We start from the raw sequence: 9445 nt of genomic DNA, 5'->3' as shown, positions 1-9445 counted from the left end.
CAACCAGAGAACAGAAAAATAATTTTAAGTAACCAACTCTGTAATTTCTGACCAAGATTGAAATAGCGACAAAAGCTTGTTCTTTTACACACCATTTTTAATGTTTAATTTAATACTTTTTTTTTTTTTGTACTGTTCGCTATGTTTATAAAATTTCATTTACCTTCACTGTTGCTAGTGACTTTTCACAGGAGGTCCATGTACTAATGAAAGACTGCAGTCTGTGGTGCTAGTACTTCCTTTGAAAAATTAAATAGACTAAGATGAGATGTGTGGCTTTCAAACCTGAAGATTTAGTTTTGTTGTATGTCATATTTATACAATATCACATAGATGTTAGTACATAAAAATAGTAGTGTGCATGCTTAAAATTTAACAGAAAAAAACCCCAAACCTACAACTCATCCAACTGAGAGACGTCTTATGATAGCCGCACCTCTCTAGGGAGATACAAGAAAGAAAAAGAAGTATAAATGACCTACATTAGTCAAGTTACCCAGCTCTTCTGGAGAAGGTCTTCAGACTTCTTCAAAATTATTCAGAGAAGCAGCATAGAGAAGGATGGCACAGGTAACATCAAACTAAAGAATGAAATATTTATCTGTGTGGGATGTGCAAATGTGAAGAACAGCTTCTTATTGGTATAGTTCATTCAATTGCAATACCATTGCCTTCAGTGAAAACTCATGTTAAGATTACATTTTCTTTCATCTTCTGTCTTAAATTCTCATGGTAGGATATTTTGCGAACAGATCAAACTATCACACCTATCAATATTTGAAGAATTTATAAATCTAATACAATAGAAATTCTCACATCACACTTTCAGAAACAGTTGTTTCAAGCTAAATCCAGATCAAAAGAAATCAATTGCTATAATTATTTTGCTGCATAATAACATACTCTGTTATTTTTCAACAGTGCATAATCCTTAAAGACAATTATTTTGCTGCTAAATTTGAGTGCCTAAGTGGAAATTACTTAAAAAACTCTATCAAGATGAATAACTTCTGAAGTCTTGATGGATCTTCTGGATGGAAAGTTCAGGATGAGTTATCTTCTGAAATTAAATTCTGCAGAAAATTAACTAAATTTTCCAATTTACATTTGCTTTTATTTCTGAATTCTTGTAGAGTAAAAGCTGAAAGAGAGAGAAATTTTGTTTTGTTAATTTACATTGAAGTAGGTACATAAAAAGAACAGAAAAAAATCCATTTGCAAGTCTGTTTAGAGATAGCATAGTCTCAATATTAGCAAAAATAACTTGAAAATGCAGTTTACTGTACTGTACTTTATTAGTAGTAGCGCAGGAAAATGTTTACTGTATTTGTCAATGTGAAACTGTGCAGAACAGTAGTATTTTTAGTGTTGTGTTGTCAATGTCTCTCCTTCAAAGTATTCTTGACTATCATTCTAGGAATTTAATCCATGCTGTTTCATGCCACACAAAAGACTGGTGAACTAAACCAACAGTAATTCAGAGGTAGAAAGAAGGAACAAACTCTGGCATTTAGTTGTCTTTCAAGTATATATATTAAAATGATTCTCACATGCTTGTAAAATCATCTCTAATTTTTAGGTTATAAAGTTGATATTGCTTTTTATAGATCTTAATCTCCTAGCTTTGCTCAGTCTTGCATTCATGCCTTATTGATTTAGAAGTGATTATACTTTTCTTATATCAGTAGCTGTGAGATAGTTTGACACAGATTCCCAGCCAGATTTCTATTTTCAGACCAGATTTCATCTGCTTTATATTTCTGTGGTTTAGAATACAGTATATAACCTTTCTTCTTCTCCTTTCCTTATTTTTCAGATATGATTTTTCTGAATGATTTCAGGTAGAAATCTCTTCTATTTTGACTATTTGACTATTCAGTAGTAGCCATTGATCCGTGGCTATCTTTTCTCTTACTCACATTTCTATTTTGCAAAAATTATTTTCTTGACTTACGCCTGCAGGCCCTTACTTTTAGGAAACTTTTCTAGGTTACACTTTAAAAGCATTTATAAAATAGAATCTTCTCCCCATTCCCAGGAAAACATACTTTTTTTCAGAGCTATTACTATCAAAATTATTTCTTAAGGTTTTAGTTAAAAATTACATGACCATATAATACTGTTTCCTAGTAATTTTCATAAGTGAAAATATCTATATATTAAACAATTCAAAAATGGATCCACCAATGACTGTTCGTAACGTTATTAAATGTTTGCTACCATGTTTCAGTATCAGTTTAGCTATAGAATCACAGAATATGCTGAGTAGGAAGGGACCCACAAGGATCATTGAGTCTAAATCCTGGCTCTGCCCAGGAACATCCCCAAGAGTCACATGATGGGCACCCAGGGGCTTGAATTTTGTCAGGTTTGGCATTGTGATCACTTCCCTTGGAGCCTGTTCCAGTGATCAACCACTCTCTGGGTGAAGAACCTTTTTCTAATATCCAACCTAATCCTCCCCTGACACAATTTCAGGACATTCCTTTGGGTTCTGTCATTGTTCACCACAGAGAAGAGATCAGTGCCTGCCCCTCCTCTTCCCCTCCCCAGGAATTTGAAGACTGCAACTCCCCTCAGTTTCCTCTTCTCCAGACTGAACAGACCAAGAGACCTCAGCCATTCTTAATATAACTTTCTGTCAAGGGCCTTCATCATCTTCATTAAAGTCCCTTGGACACTCTCTAACAGCTTGATACCTTTCTTATATTGTGGTGCTCAATACTGCACACAATATTCAGGTGAGGCGGCACCAGTGCAGGGCAGAGCTGGACAATCACCTCCCTCAACCAGCTCATGATGCTTTGTCTGATGCCCCCCAGGACACGGTTGACCCTCCTGGCTGCCAGGGCACTGCTGACTCATAGTCAACTTACTGTCGATCGGGACCCCGAGGTCCCTTTCCGTGGCACTGCTTTCCAGCATCTCATTCCCCAGTCTGTATGAACATCCAGGGTTGCCCCTTCCAAGGTGCAGACTCCAGCACTTTCCCTTGTTGAACTTCATGTGGTTGGTGATTGCCCAATCCTCTAATTTGTCAAGGTCTCTCTGAAGGGCCTCCCTGCCCTCAAGAGAGTCAACAGCTCCTCACAGTTCTGTGTTGTCCGCAAACTAGCTTAGTATCCATTCCAGTCGTGCATCCAAGTAATTTATGAGGATGTTGAAGAGCACTGGACTTAAGATGGAGCCCTGTGGAATCCCACTAGTGACAGGTCTCCAGTCTGTTGTTCCCTCATTCATTATTACCCTCTGTGCTCGATCCATGAACCAATTGCTCACCCACTAAATGTTGTGTTTATCCAGCTGTGTGCTGGACATTTTGTCCGGAAGGATACTGTGAGAGACAGTATTGAAAGCTTTACTGAAATCCAAAAAGATTACATCAGATGGCTTCCCTTGATCAACTAGATGGATTACTTAGTCACAAAAGGAAATCAGATCTGTCAAACAGGTCAGTTTGCACTTACGTTTCAAGCAATTTCACCTTATTCATGCTGCTAAGAGTGTCAAGTGTCATGACCTTCAAAATTCTAGGGAACAGTTCCAATTAAAAAGTAGTGTGAAGGGAATAGACCTCTCTTTTTAATTATATCAAATCCATTTTGAAATGGTGATTAGTTTTTAATATCAAGTTAATCTGAACTTTCCCAAGCTTCAGAAACAAAACCTGTTCTTAAAATGCCATGTCCTTGACATAAAGATGACTTTTGCTAAGAATTCCAGCGGGATGCTTTATATAGACAAAATTTAACACTCCTGCTATGATTCCTCCTCCCTTCTAAGATCAAGTAAACTCCTATAAATATCAAGTAAACTCATGCAGAAATAAAGAAAATTATAAAAGTTTTTTTTCTGGTGACCCCTGGCAGGCCTAATCATCTGGAAAATGAAATCTTATACATCTTCATCACTGTGGTTTCTTACAGGCAAAATAGAACTTAACAAAATGAACACAGCATCTGTTCCTGTATGCTTAGGTTAGAACTTTTTAAATGCTAAGTAATTAGTTTAAGTTTCTGGGTTCTCTGGAAGGAGTACCACTTAGAATTATGATCAAGGTTATAGCAAATGTTGCAACTAATTTGGAAATTGAGGTTTAAAGGTTCAAAAAGAACATGTAATTGTTTGGAATATTACAGTGATCTTTTCAATTCAGCCATTGTGTCAATTCAAACTCATCTTAAATTAGCCATTTGTATTTCTATGCGTAGCCACGCTTTTGGAATCATTATGGAAAATTTGAAGTTTGATGTAATTTAAGTAAAACCTATCAACAAACTTTTAATGGAGAAATTGGCAGACATATTCTGTTTTATTGGCTATGCTGGGTAAAAGTCTTTAATTAGAAGGAATCTGTTACATCAGTCACAGATTTTATAATATATAATGTACTTACAGGTAAGTTCAGTGTAGCAGAATAACATACCAGGAGTTTTTGCTTAGAGACATTAATGGTTTCAAGTTTCCCTTCACAGTTAAGAACAGAGTGTCACTGGAAAATTTCATGATATTTAAGTACCAAAACAAACACAAAAAACATTTAAAAAATGTCAAAAGAGCTCTTCCCATGTCACTAACAGACATTCTACGATAATATGAGCAAGTGAGTTCATATGCTAAATGGAGTTTATGTACTATCGGTACTACATGTTCTGAATGAGAGAGAAGAAGGTAACTTAAAAAGCCTTTCTAGATAAATGTTTTTAGTGTGCAAGCTGAAAAAAGCAAAATTTATCAAAAATACACAGGGAAGAAATACATAATTCCCAGTGTGTGTTTTCTTTTTTTAAGAGAAGATTTAACCTATGCTTTGGTCTTTCATAATTAGCTTCATTGCATTTATTTTAAAATGCTTTTAAAATATTAATATTACAACAAAAACTATGTTGAAAAAAATTATTATTTAGCCCGAGAAAAATTATAAGACAGCCATCCCAACACATATTTACACCCACCTTGAGTGGTTCAGAATGGAGAGCTTTAATAGACTACTTCGATCAAATTTGCAGTTCAAACAAATTACAACATAATTTTTCTTCAAAATTTCCTATTTCTTTTTTTTATTTCCCCCTCTTAATTTTAGGGGGGAAGAAGGGAAGAAAGAGATTTGTAATCATCAATATATGAGAGTTCAAATATGATTCTATGAGAAGATTTTCATTCATGATGAAGCGGATAAAAAGACAATAGATGAAAGCAAGTGTTCCCATTTCATTATTGTGTCTTTTCTTGTTCCCATAACAGATGTTTGAATTTTTGGTTATTTGGTTGATTTTGTGTTGTTGGTTTGTTGTGGGTTTTTGTTGTTGTTGTTGTTAAATTTTAATTACTTCTTTGAAAATACTACCTGGAACAATAGGAGTCCAGTTTTAAAAGATATATTGAACTGCTGAATTATTGTTTATGAGGCAAACAAAATGATAGTTACAAAAGTCTGAAGAAAAAGGATGAATATGAAACTTCAGAACTTATCTGAGTTCTAGAGAACCAACTGCCTTAGACGCTCAGTGAGAGGATTTTTTAAAGAAATTATTAATTTATTTTTGGTGGGGTTGCAAAATCAGTCTAATGTAGTAATGAAATCTTCACACTACTTTTTACCCCAATATTTATTTTCATAGTTCGAAAGAGTTTTAAAAGAAGCATTTTTTCCACCTGTCTTTTTCTTTAATTCAGTGTGAGCAAAAATCTATAATCCTTCTTCACTGCTGATGTAAAACGTTTCACACTTTATGAAAGTGTATATAAGAAGTCTTCTGTCTCTGGTACAGATAAATAAACTTAAAGACTCAAAACACTCCCAAGTTTAAATACAAATATAAATATCCTAAAAGCCTTTGAGTCTGTAATGGTATCTTTGGAGTTCATAAGACAGTTTCCTCAAATTTATTTTAAAAAGTGTTAATATATTTTTTTTCCCCAAATGAGATTATTATCTATTTACAGCAAATAATGTAAGTTAATCATACTTAATACAAATTATATTTCTGTTTTTAGTGACTTAGTGTTCTTAGAGGATCATACAGATTTTCCCTCCCACAGGGAGGTATTGAGAGGTAGAACATACTATTATTTCATAGACTCATAGAATTGTTTATGTTGGAAAAATCATCAAGCCCATTTCTAGTTCTTTGAGACTTTCATTAAAAGAGCTTATAAAATTAGAAGTTTTATTTCCTACTTTTTATTGTTTGTTATTTTATCATTTTACTCTGCTGTTCTTTGCAACATTTTTGTTAGCAATCACTCCAATACAGAACTCTGAAATGGAAAAATCCTTAGTAACTTTATGTTGAAATGATAAGACACATGAAATGTTTCCATTTCTGCTTGTGTTTGTATGAGTAATGGGTGAGTACCACTAGCATAGACAAAAGTATACTGGAAATAAAAATTACTAGAAAATTTTTGTTAATATGGACCTTTTTTCTTTCTTTTAAGAATTATATTTATTAACAGCTGTCTTATTTTCTCTGCATGTAAAATAAGACTGAGATGCTGGGCACCAGTTTTGGTGGAGTAAATTATATCTGCGTAATCTGTTGGATAACGTAGTGTTTTTCAAATGTACAAATTGTTATTATGAGATTCACTCATAAGAAATACAAGAATACTTTGTAATTTTTCCGTGTGTTTCAGTTTAAAGAGCTGAGATAGTCATTATTTTTTGTGTATATAAAACAAATCATAGTGGTCATTCAGTCAAAAGGTGAGTTGCCATCCATAACTTTTGACTGTGACAAAAAAACATGGTTTATCTTTTGCATATCAGAGGTTCTAAATCTATTACCTTATTGGGGGAGTTTTTCAGTTTTGTGGGGGTTATTTTTGGAAGAAACCTAAATTAATGCTCTTTTTTTTTTAATAAGTACCTTAAAACACCTCAGGCAATGTTTTTGGTCCATCGCTTGTCTGGCAAACAGCAGCAAAAAGAAGGAAGAGAATGGGATCCAGGAACAGAGCTGACAAGGCAGGACAAGGTTGCCTTTCAATGGCACACTAACAGGGGCAGATGAGCAGGTCCAGCGTCAGCCAGAGTCCACAGATGATCAGAAAAGTTTTCAGTGATGAGGTAGATTCAAGGTTAAGCCAGGAAATGAAGTCAGCAAGTAAGAATCAACAAGGTACCTGGTTAGGCACACACATATGCATTGGGACAGGCATTTAGAGATCAGGCAAGGATATAGGGTGAGAACTGGAGCTTCAGCATGGTAGAGCTCACATCAGTCTGATTCAACCACTGTGTAAAACCTGTATTTCAACACATCTGAGAACCTGTTAAACACCCAGAGTGCAGACTTGGGGCAGTGAGACAGATTGCAAAGCCTTTTAGTGCACTCAGGGTCCTGACAAAAGCTTCCAAAAAAGCAGGATTGTTTGATTTTAAACTATTAACATGGTGGCCTAAAAAATTATATAGGATTTTTTAAAAAAATGTAGGTCCACCCGCATAGCCTGTGGAAACAGAAAAGTTTAAGCTAAAGAGTTGTTAAGTGAACAAAACCAAACCACTGTTTTAAAAATTTATTTCCAGGTGGGGGGGATTACTTAGTTCGACTTTATCATTTTGACTTTGGTAATGTCTCTGTGCATCAAGTTAGAATGTGGGAAGCTGCTAGGAAAGTGCTACAGGGAGGTAATCTGAAATGAGAAGCAATATTGCTGAAAGTTCTTTATAATATCAGTGAGAGGCTAGAGAAGAGAGCAGTAAACACAAATACACCTTGGATGTTTAAGTGTGTTGGAGTCTCCAATCTTGTCCTAAGTGCTTGTATGACATTCATAATTTTACACATGTGAGTAAAGTGTTTCTATGACAGGAATAGTTAGAATCATAGATTCTTCTGAAGTGTAGCTGCAGTCTAACTCTATATCAACCTGCTGTGACTTCAGGAGAGGAAGCACTAGTAGGACTTTGTCAGCCAAACGAGTTCTTTTGTTCACAAAGAAACTGTTGAGTGCAAATGATTTTGTTCTGTTAAAAATTTGATTTTGGTAGTTTATCTGCATGTTCCCCAGAACACACAGGAAAGAGTATCATCCAGGTTTGTGTTAGATAAGTTCTGTTGCTTCTGAAATAGTGATATTTATATGCAAAAATTGGAAGTTCCTAGTGACATTAACTCACAGGAATAAGACTACTCCCCAGCCTCTAATACCAAGTATGACCACGTCTCCACTTAATAACTAACTTGAAGATAATAAGCTTTAATTTGTTTTAGTAAGATTAATTATATATCTTAATTTCTCATAATATATGGACTTATGAATCATCAAGAAAAATGACTGAAGAATAAAGTACATTTGTCTGTGGAAATAACAGATGTGTGACAATCAGCAGCTGAGCATTCCCAATCAAAACCAAATAACTTATACTGAGGAAGATGTTACTTGGAGTGTTAAATTAAGGTAGAATCATGCTGACTGGGTTATGTGGAACTAAAATATGCATAAAATGATCACTGGAAAACATGATATTCTCAGGCATAGAGTAACATACATGCTACTTGCCACGTATCAGTAGTCAAAACTGGATTCCATTCTAAGCTGGATTCAGGAATACTGATGTACAGCTGGCATGCACTAATAAGTTTCATCTGCCAGCTCCGACTGTGGACAGAGCTGACATGATTACCTGCACTTGACATCGGTAGGCATGCCCAAATTTCCCTCAGTCTCTTAAGTCCTAGCCTAGCAGCTTGTTGTAGTAAATGCAAAAAATATATGTAAAGCATACTAATGACTTTTGAAGAAGGTCCTTTCATATTAGTATTTGCAACACTCCAATTGATCTCTTATAAGTATGGGGATAATGATTTTTATATATATATATATATATATGTGTGTGTGTATATATATATAAACACTTAAAACCAACTCAGAAAAAATGCTGCATGCATTCTTCTATGGGCTAGCAAATATTGCTCTTTCAGAAGACTAGTTTGCATGCAAATTCCAGACATATTAAATGAAAAACTCAGAGAATTTAGGCTTACCTCAAAACCATTTTTAAAATCATGGTTCCTTAATTGCTGTGGTTGGAACTTTATCAGCTAACACGGCCCAAAGCAAGACTGAGATCCTGGTGCAGTTATATGCCTAGATAATTGTTCCACTATATGACTTAAAATGACAGAGGCAGGCAAGCCTCAGGAACCACTATAACGAGATTGAGTGAGTTCTCAGTAAGTATGTTAGGTGTTTCCAATGGACATGTGGTCCCTCTGTGCTTACTGGGATTTCTGGAGGGATAGATGATCTACCTTATCAGCATGAATATATATTCTGCTTGCCTTTTCATTCCATATTTCTCCCTTTTTCTCATCAGTTTCACTGTTTGCCTTACAGCTCTTTCATCATTGAGCTCCCTGAATATCAAATAATAACTAAATCTGCAGTTGATATAAATAGGTTCCTTTGTCTCCAGTGGAACTATGCTAATTTC

Source organism: Myiozetetes cayanensis, unplaced genomic scaffold (assembly GCF_022539395.1).
Source record: "Myiozetetes cayanensis isolate MyiCay16 unplaced genomic scaffold, myiCay2020 scf2-11, whole genome shotgun sequence".
Classification (NCBI taxonomy): domain Eukaryota; kingdom Metazoa; phylum Chordata; class Aves; order Passeriformes; family Tyrannidae; genus Myiozetetes; species Myiozetetes cayanensis.
The sequence above is the reverse complement of the archived record's forward strand: the minus strand, read 5'-3'. Positions refer to the sequence as shown.